The sequence below is a fragment of the Apium graveolens genome, chromosome 4, assembly GCF_009905375.1.
Source record: "Apium graveolens cultivar Ventura chromosome 4, ASM990537v1, whole genome shotgun sequence".
Lineage (NCBI taxonomy): Eukaryota > Viridiplantae > Streptophyta > Magnoliopsida > Apiales > Apiaceae > Apium > Apium graveolens.
The window spans coordinates 156595360-156603582 of NC_133650.1; the positions used below are offsets into that span (position 1 = coordinate 156595360).

Consider the following 8223-nt stretch of genomic DNA (forward strand, 5'->3'; position numbering starts at 1 on the left):
AGTTTTTAACTTGAAGTTTTTCTTGTTTTCCTTGAAGATCCAAGCATTCCTAAGACTTCTCAAAGCTTCTTAAGGCTTCCTAGCTCCTCCCACCACTTCAAGGAAGGTATACCATCTCCAAACCCTAGATTCCTATGTATTATAAGATGATTTTGATTAGTAGGGTGATATGGTAGCTTAATGTTGGTGATTTAGAGTTTGGGATTGAATTGGTATTGAAATGGAATGGTAAATGTTGTTGTTTTGATTAAAAGAACTTAAGTATGATTAAAGTTAAGCTTAGGCATAAGTATGAATGATTAAATTGAATTGGTTGGGGTTGTTATGATGTGATGAGGAAGGATGTTGGTTGTATGTTGTATTTGAGGTTGATTTGGAATGGGTTTGAATGGTTTAAAATATTGGAAATCGCGTAAACATAGCCGTCGTAACGTCCGATTTTCTTTGGACTGTTTTTGTGCATAGCATTAGGACCCGAGAACCCCCTTCTAGATTATGACCACTGCCATGTTTAGATAGCTCATGTTACGAGCTTCGTTTTGATATGTAGTTCGTTCGATTCCGATGCACGGTTTAGGAGAAACGACCGTTTCAAGTAACGGCGTTTCGCGAACGAAACGTTTCCCCTCGCCTTACTTTGAAACATAGGTTAAAGACCAATAAGGGTTAATTAATGTATGAAACATTTATGGTAAGTGTGTTAGGCAGTTGGTAAGACACTCGCGAAGGAATCGCTTTAAAACTCGTAAAGGTTAAATTATTAAAAATGGTGGAGCCGAGGGTACCCGAGTGACTTAAGCGAATCAGTGAGCGCAAAACAAGCGTTAGAGTCTAAGTTAGTTAAAGTATAGATTTACAAGTGATTTTGGTTTAATTCCAACTTACTTGTTGTTTATAGGTTACCAGACTCGTCCCGAGCCTTTTATCACCCCAAGTCGCTCAGGCAAGTATTCTATCCGTTATACTGTTGTTGTGATGTATACATTTGTATATGCATTATCTTGCGATAGATGCATGTTGGTTAATTAGCAAATGTTGCGATATATTGAAGCATGCTGATATGGTATATATATGCATGCCTGTTTCGTATTCTTGATTTATATATCTGTTGGTTCAAATGCTTATTCGTTGCATAATACCTATGCTAGAGATAAGCGGTATTTGCGTATACCCTTAGTATAGGGACCCAAAGGTGAAAACATTTTCTAAAACCGGGAGTCGAGGATCCCGAGTAGATTTTATATATATATATATATATTTATATATATATATATGGTTATAGTTTTCCAAACTATTAATCGAATAAGGTTTATTCGATAAATTTAACTTTATTTTATTATTGAATATTATTTCGAATATTATTCGAAGGCGTATGACTCCTTTTATATTATTTATTGAATATTATTTGAATATTCATTCGAAGGCTTATGACTCAGTTTATATTATTTAATGAATATTATTTGAATATTCATTTGAGGATCTATGACTCCGATTATTTGCTGAGGTATATTTTTTATTTTATTAAAGAATAAGGTGTCAATAATCAAACTTATTTTCGATTATTCAAATAAAGATAATACTTTCATATAAGTATATCTTTGGTTATTTAATACTCGTTTCAAATATAAGTTTTAATACTTCTACTTCAATTATTTTTATAAAGATTATTCTTTATGGGAATATTATTTAAATAATAATATTCAGTCATTTTCTAAATATTCTGGGGACTGATTTACTTCATTAAATCAGCTTTACTCCAAACACTCTATAAAGTGTTTTCGAGTCTTCAAAATGATTTTTAAAGTCAGAGTGGATCCCAAAACTCATTTTTATATTTAAGATCTTCCTTTTTTAAGGGGATTTAAATACTCGCTCAAAACCTGGGGAATCCGGCTCTGTGGTGTATTTTATATTCGCAACGAGGTTGCAGTTTTGGTAAATGAATTGATTACTTGCCCAATGTTCGGGAAGTAAGCCCATCTAATTGAGTCGGCATAAGCGACAGGCCGGGGTACGGTCTATGAAAGTGTAAGTGGCTGGGTGGCAGTCCATCAACGCGTAAGAGGCCGGGTGGCGGTCCAGCACAAGGTCCTTATGTGGCCAGGGTGATGACCGGTGGGGGATTCATCCATCTACTAGTAGAAAAGGTTACTTATTGGTATCTTTGCCTGATCAGCAAGATATCTGGTTTATGCCAAAATTCTTTTCCTTTCCAAAATTCATTGGATGTTTCAAACTCTGTTCATACTTTACATAACAGAGGTTCCAGGAAATGTATGAGATATATATATATGGATATATATATCGGGACTAAATAAAGTATCTCGTAACTTTATTTCATTCAATAATATTTCAAAGATTGAATCTATTCAAGTCGTATCTTGTAGTCTCATCTGGGTGATGAACTTTGAAACTAATTATAACTTGAACGGGGGTAGTTCAAGTAGTATTTGGGAAAGATATAAGTATTTTGGGGTATCTTGTAACTTCATCTTTTAAACTTATATCTAGTTAATGATTATCTTATGCATGACAAAGATTTTCAGAAAAACGTTGAGACAAGGTTAGATATATGAGATCACCTTGCAACGATATTTTTATACAGTTATACACTGGGACTTTGTGTATATTATGCATGGAAGAGGACTTCCAATATTTTGAAAAGTATATATGTATCTATACTGAATATTTTGCGACTTCATCGCATTAAGATATCAAACTTGGTTCATTTCTTTTGACCAAGACTTTCATGAGTATTATGAGTAGGCTCATATATTGTAAATCATTATACATATTATTTTGGTGGGCTTGCTGCTCACCCTTGCTTTATTTCTTCATCACACAACAACAGTTAGGAAAGATGGCCAGACTCCAGCAGACCCAGCGCAAGCGCGTGGAAAGCGTCCCGCGTCTTCCCGTTGATGTTGTAGCTGCTATAGCTGCAGAGGTAGATCTATTGTAGATCAGACCATCTACTTTTGAGAATCAATTATGTATAATTATAACTTGTGGCAGATAATGGCAATTAACTGTAAATTTATCAAGTAATCATTTTGGGTTGTAATAACTTTTAAATTGTGGATTCAAAGACTTGTACTTATTTAAATTTCATCTCTGAGACTATAACGGGTTGTGGTGTGTGTTAGTGTGGGGTCACATCATAAGGTTATTTATTATTAATTAAGTGAAGTGATATTGTGGAAAGAAAGACCGTGACGACCCGGATCCCCGACCCCGGATCTGGGGGAGTTACAAGTAGATTGACAATTTTTTATAATCGTTTTTCATCTTTTTATGCTCTAATCTATATATCTATATATCTATATAAAGTAAAATCACAGATGGATGACGTGGCAGTTCTCACCATCCTCAAAACCCTTTTCTCCCATTTCACAATCTTCCTCTAATTTGGTCTATTTTTTATAAAATTATATACGGTTTAAAAATTATTGTCTCTCGGTTTCCATCGATTTGAGTTTTAGACTTTTGGCTTTTCATCTCCTGTATTAACAGTTTTGGGCTTTTCACCTGAAAAAATTGGTCAAGCGGTGAACGTATTTATTTATGGAGCAAGACTAGACTATGCGGAGAGAGGAAAGTTTCCATTTCCATCAATCAGGTTTGTTTTAGCTCAATTTCAATTAGCATTTGGAGAGCTATGTACTTATGATGTGTATGACAAGCATTTGCTTTGATTTTTCTTCCGCAAAATTGTTCTGTCACGTCTTTATTTTATATTTGCTGATTATAATTTAGTTTATTCAATTCCCATTTTTTCTGGCCTTGCTGTCAAATCCCTCATATTTTGGTGGTGTTTTGTTGTTAAAAGATGAGAAAATAGGTTGAGGAAAAACTGAATCACATTGCCCCTTTCCGTTGGTTCTATACAGGTATAAACGCTTTGTATCATTTGCTTTGACCTGTCACTTGGTGTTTTTGTGTTTTATCGAGTTATTGCATGGCACACAAAACAGTTATCTTGATTTCTATGGGTTACATACAGATTGTCAACGACTCAATTCATTTTAGCTTATGCTTCATACTTTCCCATGGTAAACAATCTTAAAATTAAATTTAGAGACATTGTATATCACTCTTACAGAGTTACAGATTATTGCCATGCCTGGTTTCATATATAGAATTATAAGCTATCAATCTATAGAATTGTCACTCAATTTGGAAATAAATTTACTGAAAAACAATTGTAATTTGTTAGCCTTGATCATTTTAGACCATTGTGAAGAGCTTATCAATGTCAACCATGTTATATATGACTGTTTTGCTACATTTGTGTAGCATAAACTTGCAGAGTCAAGGCAACCGTTTATTTCCCTCGAATCTGTTCTTATATATGTCAATTTAAGCCTATGTCAAAATAACATGCAACTGTTGTAGACTTGACCTGGAAGCTCTAAGTTCTCTTCCTGTTTCTATGTCTGCTCGCTACTTTAAGTGTTGAATGGGTGTTTTCTTATTATGTGAAGTTATTGCATAGGGCAACTGAACTATTAGTTTAATCTTTGTGTGTGACAAATTATTGCCACAACTCAAACTATTTCAACTTTGGCCTCTTATTCTTGCTTGCTTAATTGCTTTACTTTAACATAGATTTTAGAGGCAATGAAATAGGTTGCCTTGCAAAAATGCCTAAATCATTTGTTTAGGATACAATACTGATTTACAACTTCTGATTTTAATTATGTTAGTTATTGCATTATAATTTGTGTTATGCTTAAATTCTGGAAATTTCATTCTATATGGTTTAGAAAATAATAACGAATATTTACTAATAATTAGAATTTAGTTAGCTGCGACATTTGTATCTTGATTTGAGATGTGTGCATCGCCAATAGAAGTAGTAGATTGACAATTTTTTATAATCGTTTTTCATCTTTTTATGCTCCAATCTATATACCTATATATCTATATAAAGGAAAATCACGGATGGATGACGTGGCAGTTCTCACCATCCTCAAAACCCTTTTCTCCCATTTCACAATCTTCCTCTGATTTGGTCTATTTTTTATAAAATTATATACGGTTTAAAAATTATTGTCTCTCGGTTTCCATCGATTTGAGTTTTAGACTTTTGGCTTTTCATCTCCTGTATTAACAGTTTTGGGCTTTTCACCTGAAAAAATTGGTCAAGCGGTGAACGTATTTATTTATGGAGCAAGACTAGACTATGCGGAGAGAGGAAAGTTTCCATTTCCATCAATCAGGTTTGTTTTAGCTCAATTTCAATTAGCATTTGGAGAGCTATGTACTTATGATGTGTATGATAAGCATTTGCTTTGATTTTTCTTCCGCAAAATTGTTCTGTCACGTCTTTATTTTATATTTGCTAATTATAATTTAGTTTATTCAATTCCCATTTTTTCTGGCCTTGCTGTCAAATCCCTCATATTTTGGTGGTGTTTTGTTGTTAAAAGATGAGAAGATAGGTTGAGGAAAAACTGAATCACATTGCCCCTTTCTGTTGGTTCTATACAGGTATAAACGCTTTGTATCATTTGCTTTGACCTGTCACTTGGTGTTTTTGTGTTTTATCGAGTTATTGCATGGCACACAAAACAATTATTTTGATTTCTATGGGTTACATACAGATTGTCAACGACTCAATTCGTTTTAGCTTATGCTTCATACTTTCCCATGGTAAACAGTCTTAAATTTAAATTAAGAGACATTGTATATCACTCTTACAGAGTTATAGATTATTGCCATGCCTGGTTTCATATATAGAATTATAAGCTATCAATCTCTAGAATTGTCACTCAATTTGGAAATAAATTTACTGAAAAACAATTGTAATTTGTTAGCCTTGATCATTTTAGACCATTGTGAAGAGCTTATCAATGCCTTTGTGGTTATGTTATATATGACTGTTTTGCTACATTTGTGTAGCATAAACTTGCAGAGTCTAGGCAACCGTTTATTTCCGTCGAATCTGTTCTTATATATGTCAATTCAAGCCTATGTCAAAATAACATGCAACTGTTGCAGACTTGACCTGGAAGCTCTAAGTTCTCTTCCTGTTTCTATGTCTGCTCGCTACTTTAAGTGTTGAATGGGTATTTTTTTATTATGTGAAGTTATTGCATAGGGCAACTGAACTATTAGTTCAATCTTTGTGTGTGACAGATTATTTCCACAACTCAAACTATTTCAACTTTGGCCTCTTATTCTTGCTTGCTTAATTGCTCTACTTTAACATAGATTTTAGAGGCAATGAAATAGGTTGCCTTGCAAAAATGCCTAAATCATTTGTTTGGGATACAATACTGATTTACAACTTCTGATTTTAATTATGTTAGTTATTGCATTATAATTTGTGTTATGCTTAAATTCTGGAAAATTCATTCTATATGGTTTAGAAAATAATAACGAATATCTACTAATAATTAGAATTTAGTTAGTTGCGACATTTGTATCTTGATTTGAGATGTGTGCATCGCCAATAGAAGTAGTAGATTGACAATTTTTTATAATCGTTTTTCATCTTTTTATGCTCTAATCTATATATCTATATATCTATATAAAGGAAAATTACGGATGGATGACGTGGCAGTTCTCACCATCCTCAAAACCCTTTTCTCCCATTTCACAATCTTCCTCTGATTTGGTCTATTTTTTATAAAATTATATACGGTTTAAAAATTATTGTCTCTCGGTTTCCATCGATTTGAGTTTTAGACTTTTGGCTTTTCATTTCCTGTATTAACAGTTTTGGGCTTTTCACCTGAAAAAATTGGTCAAGCGGTGAACGTATTTATTTATGGAGCAAGAATAGACTATGCGGAGAGAGGAAAGTTTCCATTTCCATCAATCAGGTTTGTTTTAGCTCAATTTCAATTAGCATTTGGAGAGCTATGTACTTATGATGTGTATGATAAGCATTTGCTTTGATTTTTCTTCCGCAAAATTGTTCTGTCACGTCTTTATTTTATATTTGCTGATTATAATTTAGTTTATTCAATTCCCATTTTTTCTGGCCTTGCTGTCAAATCCCTCATATTTTGGTGGTGTTTTGTTGTTAAAAGATGAGAAGATAGGTTGAGGAAAAACTGAATCACATTGCCCCTTTCCGTTGGTTCTATACAGGTATAAACGCTTTGTATCATTTGCTTTGACCTGTCACTTGGTGTTTTTGTGTTTTATCGAGTTATTGCATGGCACACAAAATAATTATTTTGATTTCTATGGGTTACATACAGATTGTCAACGACTCAATTCGTTTTAGCTTATGCTTCATATTTTCCCATGGTAAACAGTCTTAAATTTAAATTAAGAGACATTGTATATCACTCTTACAGAGTTACAGATTATTGCCATGCCTGGTTTCATATATAGAATTATAAGCTATCAATCTATAGAATTGTCACTCAATTTGGAAATAAATTTACTGAAAAACAATTGTAATTTGTTAGCCTTGATCATTTTAGACCATTGTGAAGAGCTTATCAATGCCTTTGTGGTTATGTTATATATGACTGTGTTGCTACATTTGTGTAGCATAAACTTGCAGAGTCAAGACAACCGTTTATTTCCCTCGAATCTGTTCTTATATATGTCAATTCAAGCCTATGTCAAAATAACATGCACCTGTTGTAGACTTGACCTGGAAGCTCTAAGTTCTCTTCCTGTTTCTATGTCTGCTCGCTACTTTAAGTGTTGAATGGGTGTTTTTTTATTATGTGAAGTTATTGCATAGGGCAACTGAACTATTAGTTCAATCTTTGTGTGTGACAGATTATTGCCACAACTCAAACTATTTCAACTTTGGCCTCTTATTCTTGCTTGTTTAATTGCTCTACTTTAACATAGATTTTAGAGGTAATGAAATAGGTTGCCTTGCAAAAATGCCTAAATCATTTGTTTGGGATACAATACTGATTTACAACTTCTGATTTTAATTATGTTAGTTATTGCATTATAATTTGTGTTATGCTAAAATTCTGGAAAATTCATTCTATATGGTTTAGAAAATAATAACGAATATCTACTAATAATTAGAATTTAGTTAGCTGTGACATTTGTATCTTGATTTGAGATGTGTGCATCGCCAATAGAAGTAGTAGATTGACAATTTTTTATAATCGTTTTTCATCTTTTTATGCTCTAATCTATATATCTATATATCTATGTAAAGGAAAATCACAGATGGATGACGTGGCAGTTCTCACCATCCTCAAAACCCTTTTCTCCCATTTCACAATCTTCCTC

General features: G+C 33.1%; 1 long non-coding RNA gene across 1 annotated transcript; it reads left to right on the top strand.

Moving 5' to 3' along the window:
• The first annotated feature begins 3601 nt into the window (after nucleotides 1-3601).
• Nucleotides 3602-5149, top strand: LOC141721877 (uncharacterized). Its single transcript, XR_012574919.1, has 3 exons — nucleotides 3602-3619; nucleotides 3830-3890; nucleotides 5117-5149. It is a non-coding gene; the product is annotated as an uncharacterized LOC141721877 (long non-coding RNA).
• The last annotated feature ends 3074 nt before the right edge of the window (nucleotides 5150-8223 follow it).